Raw genomic sequence first — 16,731 nt, 5'->3', positions numbered from 1 at the left:
ACCGCTGCAAGTTTCATCCAAATCAAACAAAAACAAATGAAATTATAGATATTTCATTGATTCCCCATTATAACCTACGGCCAGCTCTCTGAGGCGGCTCCAAAGCTTTTCCAAAGTGGTTCAGAAGCTCCGAACTGTTTTGGAAAACCTAAAGAAGCCAGTGCTTTAATCAAGACATGCTGCTTTGGATGCCGAAGTGTCTGAAGCTTCTCCAGATCCAAAGCATAGTCCAAAGCCTCACATAGCCCTACTAGCTGTATACACCTGCAAATTGGGGATCTGCACCACAAAACAGGTAAGTAACCATGCCTTTTATTTCTGAAAGTTAAGCCTCTAGTGCTAATGCATATCTATCTTGCTGGTAACAAAAGATTTAATAGAAAATGTGACAAGATGATTAACTTCAGTACAATTTCAAAGTGTTTAACTGAAGCTAGACAGTAGAGGTTTATACAGTCCACTCTTAGAAAACTGAAATTACTTTGCCTTTTTTGTCTTTTGGTGTCATAGATGATTTGAAACAGAGACTTACTGACCTTAACTGCAAACTGACTTTCACATCAGAGAAACTTTTCATCTGTTATTAATAACTGACATATAACATCTTTTTTAAAGATCCCAGCACTAGCACCAACTGTTAAGTCAGTTCATAGCATGATTCAAAATTGTCGGACGAAGGCCTTGCTTTTATATCTATAATACTCCAATTATAGTGTTTTTGAATCTGCAGTTTAGGTTTAGACCACAAAGGTAACTTTATTTCAAAGTTTGCAATTGTACTTCTGGGAAGTCTGTGATTGTACTTCTGATGCCAATAGCAAGTTCACATTATTGCCTATTGTTCCAATAAGATGCTTTTCATTCGTATATTTATTTACTTCAAATACTGAACAATAATATTGAACTTGCTGGCTTTGAGTTGGAGACTGAGGGCACCTATACACTTGACAGACTTCTGCTCCAGTGCGTGCTAATTAGTACACATCGGAGCAGACTCGATTAATCAAGTCTCCTGCAAGTCTGCTGAAGCATGCTAATTAGCACGCTCCAGCAGCCTCCACGTCATGTGTAGTCAGCGTCCCTACATTTCAAAATGGCGGTGGGACACTTTAACTAAACCTTGTTGAACGAGCTTCAGTTAAATTGCCCCTGCCACCATTCTGAAGTGCAGGACACTGAATACATGTGACGCTGTGGGTAATTAGAGCTGCTCTAATTAAAGTGCCTCCCCTCTACTCTGGAGCATGTGTATAGACATCCTGAAGTGTTAGACTGCCCTGTAATGTAACTGTGTAAATAAAAATGTCATTTTCTTAATAGATTTTGCTTAAGCAGTGACATATCTACCTATTTATTTTCTCTCTAGAATTTTCACTGCCCTCTCTTTGTGAGCTCTACAAAGACAATGTAACCAAGAGAAACCTGGATCCTATTTTTTCTTGAACTGCTACAATTGTGGAAGTCCAAAGAATATGGAGCTTTGTAGGTATAAAGGGAATCAAATTTGACCACATAATTTTGATTATACTGAGAATGCACAAAAATAAATTATAACAGAGCAGTCTGTTCCTTTAAGAAGGAACAATCAGTCATGTTGATACAGTTCAGCTGAAGGGCACTTGCAGGAAGTGTCCTACTAGGAGCTTTAAAAGCTCCAGGAATGGTAAGCAAAGGAGGAAGAAGCAAGCTGCAAATATAACTGCTGGCTATGAGGAGGGGGTTAGGTTGCTGTGCTGCAAGCTAGACCTAAAGGGCTCCTCCTTGAGTACGTAGGACAGGGTAGAAGGATTTTTTATTTATTTTTTGGTTTGTTTGGTGCCTAAAAGCCAAGTACTTTAAGATAATTGGCTGAGAAGCTCTGAAGGGAGCAAAAGCCTGCCTGCAGAAACCAGCAGGGTAGATAACCTGCTAAAAAGAACACGTCCAGCTTAGCTCTTAGACCCCAATATAAAATGGCAGCGCTAGAAAGTAAGTGGAAAACCACCTTTTTATTTTTTAACTGAAACTGCATGGAGTCAGAAATACACTAACTTTCACAGGTCTGACCAGATGTGGCAAGGTCAGGGTTCAGAAGCCAAGGGTCAACAGAGCTGGAATACCAGGTGTCAGTCCGAGTCTGCTGTACCACACTGGGGGCTGAGGAAAGTAAGTCCATGGTTAAGGCCAAACCAGAGGTCAAAATCCAGGGAATCCAATACACGATAGGGTAAACAGGAGTAGGGTACTGGGGTCTAAGGCAGGAACAAGGCATGAAGGTGAAAGGCAAGAGCAAAGCAGGACAAGGGCTTGGGCACAGAAGACTTACTGGGTATCACAGCATCCATGAAAGCCCCAACAAGCTGCCTGCTCAGGGTTGCAGCCAGAGAAGATGGCTGGGTCAGGCCAGGAATGGGGAATAGCTGGGGAGTGCAGTATATACTAGCCATGATGCAGTCAAATGGAACAGGCAGGGCTCCCAGATTGGCTGATGGAGCCAAGTGCAGCCCTTTTGAAACAACTGGTGGCAGAATGCAGGAGGAAGCACCAGGGAAGCTCCGCGGGAGAGGAGCCATACTGGAACCTCCCACCTTAGCAGACAGGAGATGAGGCAGTTGGCAGACAGCAAGCATCGCAGACCAGGAGTAAGGGACATGAGTAGCCAGCTTGCCCATCCAGGCAGCACTCAGGAGCCCAGACAGGGGCCGAGAGTGGGACCTAAGTGTCCAGGAGCCCTTAGAGGGACTGAGTGTCACCCAGAGCTATTCCCCAAGTGGGACAGCCTCACAGCAGACAAGGCAAGCCCAGGTTGTGTCTATTGCTTGGACTGGTGATTCTAAAATGGGCAATGCCTTGGAGTGGGGCCTAGCATCTTAAAGGGACCAGATAAACCACCTTGAAAGAGGAGCTGTTAACATCTGTGATGGCACATCTCTTTGGAAGAGGTGTGGTTGGGATGCAGGGGAGGAGGAACCCCGTGAAAACACCCAGCAGGACTCTCCTTAGTCCCTGTGACAAGCTACTGTGGAGGTCAGGTACATTCCCATTAACCCCACTTTACCATTTAAGACCAAGATGTGGTGGGCAAATCTGGGGGTGACAGGAATGGAGAGTGGGACTGTCAACTAATAACTCTGCCACTGGAGGGCCCTAGCCCTTGCCCCTGCTACAGTGGTGCATTGGTCAGAAATTACACATCTTGACAGATAAGATGGAAGACAGACAACTAGCAAGTACCAGTCCTGAGTGTTGGAAGCAAACCCAGGAGATGATTTTGCAATTCCTCCAGGGACAACACAAACAGCTGGGAGAGTGTGCTACAACCCAAGCTCAGGAAGTAGAAATGCAGAATATCTTGCTTGTGAGACACAAAACCCTAAGAGCTACTGGCCCATAATACTTTGGTAGGCTTCCAAGGGGCAGAGGAGCTCAGGATGCCTAGGATGGTCAAAGAAGATAAACCCAAGGCTCATCTACAATCATGTGAAAGAATGGCAAATGCCATAGGTTGGGGCCAAGACCAGTGGGTCAGAAGGATAGGACCCCTCTTGATGGGAAAAGCACAGGTCGCCTATAGGGCCTTACCTTGGGCAGAAACCTCACTTTACCAGAGAGTAAAAGAAGTGATCCTTTACCATTGGCAGGTCTTACTAGAACATTATAGACAGTAATTTTGGGCTCATGAGTGAGTGGAAGACAAGTGTTCATGCCTGCTCACCCCTACATTTCAGGATCTGGTGGCAAAGTGGCTGAAGTCCAAAGCAAGCAGTAAAGGGGAGACACTGGATCACATAACTCTAGAGCCCTATGTGAGCAGGATAGTCAATCTTATCCCCGTCTCTCCTTTAGACTCTCCTGCCAGGACTTGAATGAAAGAAGAAAGAAAGAAGGTTACTGTTTTTTCATGGTTCTTGGATAGAATAATGCCACCCCGATGTCAATTGCTCACAGTGTATGTTTATTTCCAGGTAACAGTGGTGAAATGGCAATATCTTCACCAATTACGTCATTGGCCAAGGTAATCAGAGTTACAATCAGGAAATGCTCAGACCAGATGTTTAATAAAGATTCTTCACCGCTAATTATCTCATTAGTGGCATACACTTTCTGTGTTCCCCATTCTCCGTGGGTGCACAACCCTAAGAGCAGTCTCTAACTGCTCTCTCTCATGATCTGTTATATTGCTCCCAGCTTCCTCAGCCCCAACGGACCTCAGACTTGGGGATAACCCCAATTCCCTCCCTTCCTTCACTAAGGGGCACGATCCCTTCTTCTTAGAAGTCCCGGCTGATCCGCCACCTGGCAGCTCCGCTTTTCGCCACGCTCACCGGCACAGTGGAGTTACCAGCAAGAAAAACTCTTTTTGCTGCTGCCCTGCTGTGTCTCTCAGGGATCTGCTGCCTGACAGGATTCCTGGCAAGGTGATCCTCTTCATCACCAAACTGCTACGTAACTCAGGGCTTTACTGTCTTCCTGGAGTCCATCCAGATTGCCAGTAAGTCTACTTCTTTCTCCATGGAACTTCATCGCCTTTCATGTCTTCTTCTGGTGCCCGAAGGCAATCAGGCTGTCTCTTGCCTCCTGTTTTATGCCTCCCTCAGCAGGCTAATAGCCCTCATCATGCCTGAGGTGTGTAACTTCCCCACCTGGTTGGGTTCACTGTCAAGTCAGCTTGACCCAATCTTCCAAGTAACAGGGCTCTTGTCTGAGTCCCTGTTACACCCTAGAACAGTTCTGTGGGACTTAGATGGAGCTACTCAGAAATGGGTACACCAACATCAACCCCAGTCACTCCAAGAGGCACTCAAGCAAGCAGAAGCCTATACCAAGGCTGAGGTGGGATCCCCTCAAGAGGGCAGTGATATTTCCATCCCAAAGGGTATCTGTAGGGAACATGAGGGCCCTCCAGGGAAGAAAGAAGGGCTCCAACCATGCGCAAAGTAAAATGTTTTAATTGTGGCCTGCTGGGGTACATACAGTGGCGATGCCTTTCTAGTCTGCTGGCCAGTGTACTCACCAGGGAGAATCCTAAGACCAAGGTAAATCCATGGGATGGGTGGATGGACTACAGTTTCAGTATCCTGAAGAAATGGAAAGTGGCACTGAGACCCATGGTGAGAGTGGGAGTAGACATCTGAGTGGTGCCAGACCATACTTGATTCTGGGTGCACCCGAACTATACTGAATACCTCGGTGATAGCTCACTGGAATTGGGGAAGCCACAAAATGCACTATCCTGGTGTGTATGCACCAGGCAACCCAGAATGTACCACAGTAAGCATCTAAGATGTGTGGTCTAGAAACCCCCCACAAATTGCCAGTGGGGTTTTCAAGTGAGCTCTCCTGTGTCATGATCCTGGAGTGGGATTTATTTCCATGAGGTACTGTGGGCAGTCCTTGGGAGCTTTTTAGCCTCTTCAGGGACAAGATTAGAGACCAAACTTATGGGAGAAGAACCAAAGGTGGAATTGAGAAGCCAAACAGTGGAGAAGCAATTAGGGAAGGCTCAGAAGAGACAAAAGGCCTACTATGATTGCAGGGCCTGGGAACGGGAATTGGAGGTTGGAGACAAAGTATTAGTCCTGGTTCCTGATCAAAGCAGCTGGCCCAGTGGCATAGCCCATATCAGGTGACTTGACAAGTATGGCCCATGGCCAGATCAGTGGTGGGAAACCCAAATTTAACGTATACATTTACTAAAGCCATGGAAAGACAGGAAGGCTCTACTGATGGCACCTTATCCTGACAAATTGGAATTGGGACCCCTGGATGACTCCATGAAAGCAGTCCTGGGAAAAGAACACAGTCCTAAGTTAGGAGGGCAATTGACCATGTATCAAAAGGCCCAGGTAACCTGCCTAATAAGGGAATACCAGGATGTATTCCAAGATTAATGTAGATTAGCCAAGGGGGTGGGTGGTGCATCTAATCATTACCCCTCTGGAATGCATGGTTTGAGAGTCATGGTGGTGTATCCCAAAAAGATTACATGACAGTTAAACAAGAGATTTGGCAGATGCTGAGTCAGGGCATCATTAAAGAGTCACAGAGTCAGTTGTGGAGCCCCATAGTAATGGTACCCAAACTGGATGGTTCATTATGGCCCTGTATAGATTCCTGGAAAATTAATAGTGCAGCAAAATTTGATGCATTCCTGATGCCCTGAACAGAGAAAATGCTAGCTGTGAGATCTGTATGTGTTCAAATAGATGCCCTTTGGTTTGCAGGTTGCTGCTGCAAATTTCCAAAGGCTTATGAACAGACTGCTGGCACCCCATCAGGTATACATAAGAGGATACATTGATGATGATGTTATTTTTCTAGCTCTAGGGGCCAACACGTGAGAGGCCTGCTCACTGCTCTGAAGGAGTTGTGAGGAGCTGGCTTGACAGCTAATTCCAACAAGTGTGCTGTAGGACAAGCAGAGACAAAATATCTGGGTTTTCCGGTGGGACATGGGCAAGTCAAAACTTTGGCTGACAAAGTCCAGGCCATCCAAGACTATTGAAAACCCATGACAAAGAAGCAGGTACGCTCTTTCTTGGGATTAGTGAACTATGGAAAGTTCATACCTCATTTATCTGAAATCATTATGCCCCTAACCATTCTAACCAAGAAAGAGGAACCAAATCAGATTATAAATGGGTTCCTAGACAGGGACTAGACAGGCTTTTGAGCAATTGAGGAATGTTCTGTGTCAGAAACATGTGCTGTACACACCAGATTTTTTTACACCCTTTGTTTTACAAATGGATACCTCAGGCATCGCCTTGGGGCCCTGACATTTGCAAGTGAGAGAAAGAGATGAAGTCCCGATAGCTAAGCCAGTAGGAAGGTATTGGACTAAAAGCAACAATACTCTTGCGACTATTGAATGTGAGTGCCTTAGCCATAAAATGGCCCATGGAGCTTTTTAGATATTATCTACTGGGGAGAAACTTTACCTTGGTGACAGACCATGCAGCCCTGAGGTGGCTACAATCAGCAAAAACAAATAATGCCAGAATTACGTGGTGGGCCTTAGCATTACAACCATTTAGTTTCATAGTATGCTATCAATCTGGGAAAGGCAACGTGGTGGCAGATTTTCTTTCATGACAGCATGACTTGGAACCAGAAAAATTACACATGCCCTGGATTTTCCAAAGGAATTGAAAGATGCCTGCAACTGAAGGAAAGTGAAAAGAAGTTAGTGTAGCCACACACTTAAGAGAGGGTATGTAGCAGGGGCTCAGGCACAGGATACTTACCAGGCACCACAGCATCTAGAAAAGCCCCCCAGGCTGCCTGCTGAGGGTTGCAGACCGAAAAGATGACTGGGTCAGGCTGGGAACAGGGAACAGCCAGGGAACACGGCAAAAACTAGCCATGAGGCAGTCACGGGGAACAGATGGGGCTTCTGGATTGGCTGAGGGAGTGGTATGCAGCCCTTCTAAAGCAGCTGGTTATAGCACGCAGGGGGAATCACCGCAGAAGCTCCAGAGGAGTGGAGCTGTGCCAGAAACCATCCCCATCCCCTCATTGGACAGGAGATGCAGCAGCTAGCAGACAGCAAGTAGCTGTAGACCCAGAAGTGAAGAACATAAGTAGCTGGGCTAGCCCAGCTGGGCAGCACTCAGGAACCCAGAGAGGGGCTGAGAACGGGACCTGAGGATCCAGGAGCCCTGAGAAGACTTGAGTGTTAAACCACCAGGGTCTGGAAGCCCAAGGGCTATTCCCCTGGTAGGATGGACTCACTGAGAAGACAAGGCAGGCCCAGGGTCTATCTAGTGTTTGGACTGGTGAGTGTAAAAGGGGCAACACCTTGGAATGGGGCCCAGCATCTTAAAGGGGCTGCATCAGAGAAAGAAGAGGGACCAGAGAGACCACTTTGAGAGATGAACTGTTAGCATCTGTGACAGCACACAACTTTAGGAGAGAAGGAGGAGCCCCATAAAGATATTTGGTGGAACTCTCCTTAACCCTTGTGACAAGCTACTGCAGAGGCCAGGTATGTTCTCATTCACCCTGTTCTACCATTTAAGACGAAGACATGGTGGGTGAATCCAGGGGTGACGCAAACAGAGAGCGGGGCTGTCAATTAATCCTTCTGTCATCAGAGGGCCCTAGCCCTCACCCATGCTACAAAGAACAACAGCGCAGGAGGATCTAAGGCAGGTGCAAGACAGGAACAAGGCAGAGATTCAGATCTAGAGACACTAGCCAAAGCTTCAACACCAGAGCCAAGGTCAAAAGTACTGAGGAATCAAAGCCACAAAGTCCAACACAGGAGCAGGAAAACAAGTGTGAAGCAAGGAGATCCATAGAAGAAATACGAAGAGTATTGGTGCACTGACAAGAGCCTGCTGGAAATGACAGGGTTTTATATCCCTCCTATCAGAGACTTGTGGCCCCCACAGATCCTCCTAGGTCACTTGATCCCTTATTAATAGGGTGACATGTCCTGGTTTGGCTGGGACAGTCCCAGACTTCAGAATTTGTCTCAGCATCCCAGCTGTTGAACCAAAGTCCTGGATTGGTGGGACTCAGCCGGCACATGCAGCTGCTGAGTTAGGAACTGGACACATGCAAGGAGATTCATGTCAATCCAGGAACTTAGCTTCAATTTTCTTCAGGGAATCCAGCCAATGGGCTGTTCTGTGGTATGGACCCTGCCGGGTGGCGGGCAGAGTCATTTGCACAGTGGAGTTGGGGTCTGTAGAGAGCTATGGGTTCAGACTGTATGTGCGTCTGTGTGTGTGCATGTATATATGCCGTGCTGTCTTCCCAGGCCTGCCCCGTGAGCTGTGGGGTCGGAGTTGTGTGTATGTGTGTGTGCCATACTGTCCTGCTCAGCTTTGCTCCTCGGAGCTGCAGAGTCGGGCGTGTATGTGTGTGTCTGTGCATGCATGTGCACTGCACTGTCCCACCCAGCCCTGGTTGGGTGTGTGTGCATGCACACACACACACACACACACACACACAGAGCTGTCCTATCCAGCCCTGCTTCTGGGAGCTGGAGAGTTGGGGCTGCGTGTGTGTGTGCACGCACACATGTGCTGGTGCCCCCCGCCCCCCTCCCCATCCTAGATTTCCATATCCTGTCCTGGATTTCCCTCAAATTATTATGGTTACCCTACCTATTAAGGACCTCAGGGTAAAGCCCAGGCCAGTCTAAAGGTGCTGTGGACTGCAGGTTTGAATTCCAGAGGTCCTGACACAGATATAGAAACTTTACAGTGCCTGCAAGTTCAAAAACTGACGTTTAGAAGGTGTGAAGTACTACATAGATAAATATAAAACTTACCAAAAATTGCAGCTTCATCTAGTAGAAGCCAAAATCAAGTCTCTTAATACTAAGTTATTTTTAGTGGGCTAAGCTGAAATTGTCTGTGTGTTATACAAAATTAAATTGTAATTGAAACATTAGATGCAAAAATTCTAGAGAAGGGGCCATGATTTATGGGTAGATCTGGGCAATTTGACCTTATTTATAATGTATCAAACCAAAAACCTCTGGTTCATACTTAAATCTGAGTTTTGTAGGTCAAGAACCAATTTTAGCTTCTACAGGTAGCAAGTGATTGTTTTCTTGTGTGGTTAAACAAAGATATACCAATGTTATTCTTACTCAAGTCCAAGGAAATGGGCAGAATATGAAGTACAAGGACGAACTCAGAAAGCCCCTACTTTTCAGTCTCCATGTATCTAAAATGCTTATTAGTGAAAGTGCTACTATGCGAAGCAAAACAACAATATTTCACTTTTGGAAACTGACTTCAGGGAGTTGCACATTCTCCACAGGAAGAGTGACTAGCACATGTACAAAATTATCTCTTGAAAAACAAAACATTTTGTAAAGAGATGGAAAGTCTGTAGTTACAATGTAGTCTATTTATATAATTTGAAAGGTAACATAGGACACTTCCGATTTAAGTAGTGACCTGAACATGTATCATAACATTATCTGCATTAAAAGGCATGCATTTTTAAAAGATGTAAGAAATAATGAGTCAAAAAGTGGGTGCAAAATTGCTGACAAGGTATAAGGGTACATAGAAAAGGATAATACAGGTGAGGAATTACTATTGAATAGAATGGTTTTGCTGGTAGAAGAAAGGATAAAGTATGATTTAAACCAACAGAAGCACTAGTTTAATCATAAGACCACAGATACTATCGAAGCTCACTTGACAGGCATACTACTTGACAGACAAGAAATAGTAGGTATTTTTTCACTTTTCAATCATTTTCCAACCTAATGATGTACCTACCTCTACACACTCACCACTTGCTATCTGAGCAATTATCTTGGAGTACTTTACAAGCAAGCTTTATTTGATTATGCCATAGCATTACCTAATATAGATATTATCATCATTATATAGAATGGAAGATTACATTCTGACAAAGGCAAAGTAATACACAACAGCAAGAATCATTTGAATTTCACATGTGACTTGCTGGGTTTTAAATTAATTGTACCAGCTCAGGAAAAAAAACCTAGGCATTATGAAGCCTTCCATTACATATCCAGTTTCAGCTGGAAAAAAGAATGCTACATACTTAATTGCCATTTACACATCTGTGTAATGACAAATTTTGGTACTTCCACGTTAGGGACAGACATTCAAAAAGCTGGAGCCTGAATTGGTTCAATCTTTTTAAGTTAGCCTAACCTGCAGAGATTGAATTAGTTTGCAACTGCAAAGACATTCCATCTGGACTGTGGAAATGTTGGCACATGCCTGCAGTTGCTCAGGCCAGGAGCCAAGGGGCGCTGGAGCGACCCTCGGCTGCAGGAAAGCTGTGCTAGGGCGGCGTGGTCAGCCCAGGGAGTAACTTGTAGTGAACTTGCCAGGGAGGGCTTTAATTTCCCCCACCCCAACCCTGTCCCACATGACCTGGGCTGGGGTCCACAGGTCGCAGCAGCAGGGCCAGGGGTGCAGCGAAACGCTAGTCAGCATGGCCCCTGAGGCAGGATGGTCAGGAATGGGGTGGGGGTTATTCCCCCCTTTAGCCCCACTGCCCCCAGGAGACTGCAGTGGGATCTGCCTGCTTCAACCACTGTTGTCCCCACTGGCTCCATTCATGGGGCAGAGTGGCAGGATAAGCCCCCTCTGCCCAACGCCACAGGGAGGCGGGAATGGCTCCCCTCTCTGCCCCCTGCCTAAGAGGCCCTGCTGGCAGGCCTCTGCTACTTGCCCAGGAAGCAGAACACACAGGTTCTAGATCCCCCTTACTCAGAGTGGGTTTGAACATGTGTCTCTTGCTTCCTGCCAAATGTGCTACCCAACCACCAAGCCAGAGGCTATGCATTATTCAGGATTTTCTCCACCCCTCCTCCAGTGGAGAGAACTATCCCACTGCACTTTGTATTTAATATTCATTAAGGCCCTTCTGGACATTCAAGTAAAGGCACAATAGGATCTGATGTGCGGTCCATATAATCAGACCACCTGTCATGCCATACATGCATGGCAGGAGGTGTGACTGTGGGATCCAACATTAGATCCAATCACACCTTTTTACTGGTGCAGGGGGCATGCAGAATTGAAATCCTGAACTCCCCCTGTATTTGAAAGTAGCATGCTCCAAAGGCTTACTAGGGCTGTGCCACCTGTCAGAATGTAAGGACAGGCAAAAGGAAAAAAAAACCCTCCTTGCAAAACAAAGAAAAAAAATAAAGACCTGATATGTCCATTTATTCACTTTTCTCCATGGTGCCAGGGTTCACAGTGGCTGCTGTCCCTCCTCTTCTCATTCAGTCCACCAGTTCCTAATTGCTGAAGCTGTGATCGGGCAGTTTTGGGGTTTTTTTTGATAATTAGCATCTTGCTGGCTCAATTAACCACCCGCTGCAGCCAATTAATGCAGAAATGTTTTTTTCAAGCTCCTCCAAACTCTATAAACCCTGTGGGTCTGCTGCCCTGTTCCCGGGGACTCCAGTCCTGACCGGCAAGTGGGTACTTGCCTTCTCTGCCGGCCCCTTCTTCTCTTCCTTCCTGATGGCATATAGGGTTGGAAATAGCTCTTGGAGACTTGATTGAATCAATTCACCACAGCTGGCAAGCTGATAAGGCTACATCTGGGTGGATCAGAAGCTCCCTCCAGAGCATAGCCATGCTGCTACTGCTGGACGGGCCCCTCTGGCTGGGGAGCTTCTCTGGGCAGGTATCCTTGATCTTCTCACATACCTTCCCCTTTAACTCACTGTTAGGCAGATCCTTACCATGAAATAACTGGGCTGACTCTGCCTCCAAGTGGCCTTGTTTTGCCAACTTTTCTTCTTCATAACATCTTGAAAAAAAATCAGCAACAGTACTAGTCTTCCCTGGTTTATACTCAATGTTAAAGTGGAAAGGTTGCAGAGTCAATACAGGTAATACACACATTGCCCATCTGTTCAGTCTTACACCATCTCAGCGGGGCATGGTCAGTTATCATGGTGAACTCATGCCCCATCAGGTAATACCAAAAGTAGTTAATACCCCACTTAATGGCTAAGCATTCACATTTTACTGTAGCATACCTCCTTTCTTGTGGGTTTAACTTCTGGCTGGTATAGGCTACGGGTTGTGAAATTCTACTGACTTCTTGCCAAAGGAGAGTGCCTAATGCTCTATCTGAGACATCTATAGGCACAATGAAAAGTGATTCAAAGTCCAGGGTTTCCAGCACCACGTCTTAACATAGAGCATTCTTTGCCTTCTTGAATGCCTGCTGGGTCACAAAATCCCACTTAAGGGGCCCTTACCTTTCCCTTGCAACAAATCAGTTAAGGGAGCTGTTATTTCTGCAAACTGGGGTATAAATTGTTGGTAATACCTGGCAAGACCTGTTTGCGGCTCTGGGGTGGGATGTAGTGTCACAAGGCCTCCACCTTGTCAGCCAATGGATGAATACACCCTTGGCCTACCATAAACCCTAAGTACTTTGTTTCAGCCTTACCCAAGATACATTTCTTTGGGTTGGCTGTAAAATCAGCCCGCCGTAATTCCTGTAGTACTGCCCTTACTGCTTCTAAGTATTCCTCCCAACCCTGCGTATATATAATAATATCTTCTATGTAGGCACCTGTGTAGGCCAACACCCATTCAATTAGTCTTTGAAAGGTAGCTGACACCCCATATAACCCAAAAGGCATCCACCTAAATTCGTACAAGTCCCATGGAGTACCAAACAGTCTTGGCCATATCTTCCCTCCTCAACAGTACTTGCCAAAACCCTTCTGCTAAGTCCAGGGTTGAGATAAACCTAGCCTGTCCCACTTTCTCCAACAACTTGCTAATTTGGAGCATAGGAAAGGCATCAAAATGAGATATAGCATTTACTTTTCTGAAGTCCACACACAGTTGCAGCGACCCATTGGGTTTAGTCACTGCCACAATGGGGCCTATGTCAAGGACTCTGGGACTCTTGAATGATGCCTTGCTCTAGCATTTTAGTAATTTCCTCATGAATTGCCTGATATCTATAATATTGAATCCTCCTCATTTTTCTCTCTGCCCAACAGGGGTTATTATCTGATGCATTATCCCTTGGCACACCCTGGAATTTCACTAAAAACATCTTAAAATTCCCTTGCCAAGTTCCTCAACTGACCCTGTTGCCAGGTGCTAAGCTGGGCCCAACTGGGACCGTTAGGGCCCCCGCATTTTGTCCTGGGTCTGCACCCAAGTCCCGACTGAATTTCTCATCCGGTGGGGAGGGATCGACCAACAAGCCCTCCTGTTCCCTCCATTCTTTAAGTAAATTAACATGGTATATCTGCTTTTCTTTTCTATGACCTGGCTTGAAGACCTCTTAATCCACAGGGCCAACCTGCCAAACCACTTCGAAGGGGCCTTTCCAACACCTTAGGAATTTTCTTTCCGCATCTGGGAGTAACACCAGTATCTTCTGGCCTACTTGAATACCCCTCTCTTGAGTCTTTTTATCATAGGTGATCTTTCGAGCCCTCTGTGCTACCCTCAGGTGCTCCCGTGATAGCTCCCCCACCCACTGCAGGCATTGTCTCAGTTCTCTCACATACTCTACATTATTAATGCCCTTCAGCGGCATTTCCTCCCAACCTTCTCTCACCAGATCTAGCCAGCCCTTTGGGCGGTGTCCATATACCGGGTCAAACAGGGTACACCTGTGGTGGCCAGAACCAGAGGGGTTACTATCATGAGCAATAAATACATGCTTTTGTAGGCATTCAGGCAATTGTCTAAGCAGTTAAGACTAGCTAATGAAAAGCTTTCAAATTTGCAACCTACAAGTGGAATTTGTCTATCACAATTTAACCAAAGTGTTGAACCTAACTGTTTGCACTGATCATGGGACCACTGAGCCCCAAAAATAAGCACAGCTACAAGATTAGCTAATCTAACAGGTTTTTTAAAGGTCAAGCCATAACAAGATCTGACCACCTAATATAATTAGCACATTCCAAGGAACCCAGGAATAAGAAACTAAGGGCAGAGTAATGCTAATTTCAAACCTCAAAGTAATGTGGTGTAATTCGCTTATTGGGTGTACCTGAGTTCGGGCGGTAACCTTTCATGATAATTTCTAACACCTTTTGATCCCATAAGGTAACAGCTATAGGGCAAGATTGTGAGTGGCTCTAAAGCCAACAGATTAGCATAAGATAAGGCATAAAGGAACGTACATGTCAAGTGACCAGTTAGAAGGACGGGACAGAAGGACCATCACTGTACCGCAGGACCCCAGACTCCCAGTGTGAGTGAAGACCGGATCCTGATGACCTTCCCGATGACCCCTCGAACAGCGTTGATCAGGGACGCCTGACTTCACTGGAACAACTTGGCATGAACCTGACATAGAGGGGCTGCTGATAAGTTGCCAACCTCATGTGGGAACTCTTTGTCATTCTATCTATCTGTTGCTATCATTCACTATTAGCTCTTTATTACTGTTTATATCTGTTTGTCTCATTAACCTTTCTGTTAACTGTTGTATGCTAAGCTATAAGTAAATTTGCCTTTACTTCACTCCTGACTCACCTCCTCGATCCCAAACCCAGCAGCTTCACAGCTGATACACTCATAGCGCCTAGCCAGCCTGTGACACACACCCCAAAGACTGAGGGGCCTCTCATGCCACGAACAACAAAAGGTGGGATCATAAGGTCCCTTTTACAGGGCTCTGCCTGAACACACTGGCACAGCATATTCTTCAAGGTCCCGTTAAACCTTTCCACTAGGCTGTTGGTTTGAGGATGGTATACAGCCGTATGCAACTGCTTAATTTGCAATACCTTACATAGATTCCAAAGGACCCCCAACATAAAATTAGACCCTTATAGTTTCATAGTTTCTAGGGTCAGAAGGGACCTGAGTAGATCATCTAGTCTGACCCCCTGCCATGGCAGGAAAGATTACTGGAGTCAAATGACCCCAGCAAGGTGTCCATCTAACCTCCTCTTAAAGACCCCCTGGGGACTGGTGATGGCTCGCATGGAGACCGCCTCTGGGAACCGGGTTGTATAATCTATTATTACCAACAAAAATTGATACCCTGCCAAACTTTTGAGGAGGGGTCCCACCACATCAAGTGCAATATGAGAGAATGGCACATCTATTAGGAGCATAGATTGCAATGGCGCCCGGGCTGGCTTGTTCCAGCTTACCTTCTGACATGCTGGGCAGGCCCAGCAGAAACTCTCCACCTGAGCATATATCTTAGGCCAAAAACACCACCTTGTTCCACCTAGTTAGTTGGGCCTCAGTTTTGCTGCAACCCATATGCCCATCCACAGGATTTTCATGGGTCAACTTTAGCAGAGAAGCCCTAAACTGATGTGTTATTAACAGCTGGGAAATCTTCTCCCCCTCTCGTACCCCTTTCTTTATCCAAGAAAGCAACCCTCTCCTAACCTTGAGTCTTGGGAGGCTCACATAGCATCCTGGGTCCATGATATCCTCTTCCTCCTTAGCCAGTTCAGTCTCTTTTATGACCTGGAATTCACTCTCTTCAGCTTGGGCCCTTCAGAACACCTTACTGCTAGATAAAAAAAAAAATTTTTTAAATTGGGCGACTGTGGCATTGATGCCTACACAGTCAGACGGATTGCAGATTGGCTGAAGGGTCACACTCAGAGGGTAGTGGTGGACAGGTCATATTCAACATGGGAGAAGTGGGCAGCAGAGTCCCTCAGGGCTCGGTCTTTGGGCCTGCGCTGTTCAATTTCTTTATCAGCGATTTGGACGACGTGGTGAAAAGCAACCTGTTTAAATTTGCTGATGATACCAAAATTTGGGGTGAGGTGAGCATGCTAGTAGGGAGGGAAAGACTTCAGCAAGACCTGGATAGGTTACAGGGTTGGGCTAACAAAAACAGGATGCGCTTCAATACTGACAGAGTGCTGCACTTGAGCAGTAGTAACCAGCAGCACGCTTATAAGATGGGAAATTCCCTTCTTGAGAGCACAGAGGCAGAAAGGGATCTTGGAGTCATTATTGACTCCAAGATGAACATGGGCTGACAATGCGAGGTCACGGTTGGGAGGGCTAACTGGACCTTGCTGTGCATCCACAGGTGCATCTCAAGCAGTGCCAAGGAGGTGATCCTCCCCCTCTATGCAACACTGGTCAGGCCACAGCGGGAGTACTACGTCCAGTTCTGTGTGCCCCACTGCAGGAGGGATGTGGACAACATTGAGAGGGTCCAGAGGAGGTCACCCACGTGATCCAGGGACAACAGGGCAGACCCTACAATGAAAGACTGTGGGACCTGAACCTGTTCAGCCATCACAAGAGAAGGCTG

General features: G+C 46.2%; 1 long non-coding RNA gene across 1 annotated transcript in view; it reads right to left on the bottom strand.

The window, feature by feature from the left end:
• LOC149855740 (uncharacterized) overlaps positions 1 to 15,949 on the bottom strand; it is a 44,189-nt gene extending 28,240 nt beyond the window's left edge. Inside the window, exons 1-2 of the long non-coding RNA XR_016438433.1 lie at positions 15,843 to 15,949; positions 14,615 to 14,780 (exon numbers count right to left, since the gene is read on the bottom strand). This is a non-coding gene — a long non-coding RNA (uncharacterized LOC149855740). The remainder of the gene's footprint in view (positions 1 to 14,614; positions 14,781 to 15,842) is intronic.
• Positions 15,950 to 16,731: the final 782 nt, after the last annotated feature.

Source organism: Crocodylus siamensis, chromosome 11 (assembly GCF_052110815.1).
Source record: "Crocodylus siamensis isolate JL-2025a chromosome 11, ASM5211081v1, whole genome shotgun sequence".
Classification (NCBI taxonomy): Eukaryota; Metazoa; Chordata; order Crocodylia; family Crocodylidae; genus Crocodylus; species Crocodylus siamensis.
This window is presented reverse-complemented; position numbering and strand designations above follow the sequence as displayed.